Raw genomic sequence first — 1880 nt, forward strand, 5'->3', positions numbered from 1 at the left:
ACAGTGGAATGACCTGAAAATTCTGAAGAGATGTGTAGAGTGGAATATCCAGCCAAACACCCAATCAAGCCTGAGAGCGGAGTAGTGATATCCTGGGGGTGTTCAGTGTTTAAAGAGTTGCTTCCACGTGCCATACACTCCAGAAGCCGCCGGGATTCACGCACCACCTAAGTGAGGGTATAAACCAGGAATGGCAAGCAATGGCCTGTGGGCCACATTCAGATCATCACCTGTTTTTGTACATTAAGTTGTATTGGAGGGTCTGGCACGGTAGCTTAATGGCTAAAGTCCTCACCTTGCATCTGCCAGGATCCCATATGAGCACCGGTTCATGTCCTGGCTGCTCTATTTCCCATCTAGCCCCCTGCTTGTGGCCTGGAAAAAGCAGTAGAAGATGGCCCAAAGTCTTGGAATCCTGCACCCGCATGGGAGCACAGGGTTAAGATGCCAATTGGGGGCCCGGCGGCGTGGCCTAGCGGCTAAAGTCCTCCCCTTGAAAGCCCCGGGATCCCATATGGGCGCCGGTTCTAATCCCAGCAGCTCCACTTCCCATCCAGCTCCCTGCTTGTGGTCTGGGAAAGCAGTCGAGGATGGCCCAATGCGGGTTCCAGGTTCCTGGCTTCGGATCGGCGTGCATCGGCCTGTGGCGGCTCACTTGGGGAGTGAATCATCGGACGGAAGAGCTTCCTCTCTGTCTCTCCTCCTCTGTGTATATCTGGCTGTAATAAAAATGAATACATCTTTAAAAAAAAAAGATGCCAACTGGGAGTCTTGTATCCCATACTGAAGTACCTGGCTGCAGTACCAGCCAGGCTCCCAATTACAGCTTCTTTCTAAAGCAGACCCTTGGAGATAGCATATCCCGACTGCTCCACTTCCCATCCAGCTCCCTGCTTGTGGTCTGGGAAAGCAGTAGAGGACAGCCCAAAACCTTCAGACTCTGCACCTGCATGGGAGACCCAGAGGAAGCTCCTGGCTCCTGGCTTCTGATTAGCTAAGCTCCAGCCATTGTGGCCACTTGGGATCAGTGGATGGAAGATGTTCTCTGTCTTATCCTTCTCTCTGTAAATCTGACTTTCCAGTAAAATATATATATACATATATATATATATACATATATATAATTTTTAAAATATTAAGTAAAGTCAAATACATGCTCCTAGATTACTTTCATAAAATAGACATAATAGCTACAAAAACAAAGTTCATTTCATATTACTGAATACCATAAGGAGAATAAAGCAGGGTGCCAGGAGTGACTAGCATCCATGATCTCTGAACTTAGCCCTGCAGGGAAAGGAGTCAGCCATGAAAGGGTCTGTGGAAAGAGCTGCCCAGACAGACAACACGCAGACAAAGGCTCAAAGGCAGAAGTAAGTTCAGAATGCCTTAGGGATGGGAGACCAGATGGGACTTGGAACAGATACAGAAAGACCAGATGAGATGACATCCAGGCAGCCTGCAGGTGGAGGTGGAGGACAGGGGAACAGATGTGGGATGTCAGGGACGGGGAGACCCTTGAGGAACACAAACTTCTAGCATCTGGACGTGAAAATCCATGTCTTCTGGTTTGTAGCAATGATCAGCTAAAATCAAGAGTACAGAGTAGGTGCTAGGATGCAACAGCCTAAGTGACCTCTTGGGACACCCACATCCCATACTAGAGTGCAGTGCCAAGTTGGCCATGCTGCTTCTGATCCAGCTTCCTGCTGATGTGTCCGGGGAGGTAGCAGGCAATGGCTCCTTGCCTGGGGCCCTTAAGGGACCCACTCAGGAGACAAGGAAGAGACTCCTGGCTGCGGGTTTCAGCCTGACCCAACCCCCTGGTTGTTGTGGTGATTTGAAGAGTGGAGCACTACAAGGTTCTTTTTTTCCCCTAT

This window comes from Ochotona princeps, chromosome 4 (assembly GCF_030435755.1).
Source record: "Ochotona princeps isolate mOchPri1 chromosome 4, mOchPri1.hap1, whole genome shotgun sequence".
NCBI classification, from domain to species: domain Eukaryota; kingdom Metazoa; phylum Chordata; class Mammalia; order Lagomorpha; family Ochotonidae; genus Ochotona; species Ochotona princeps.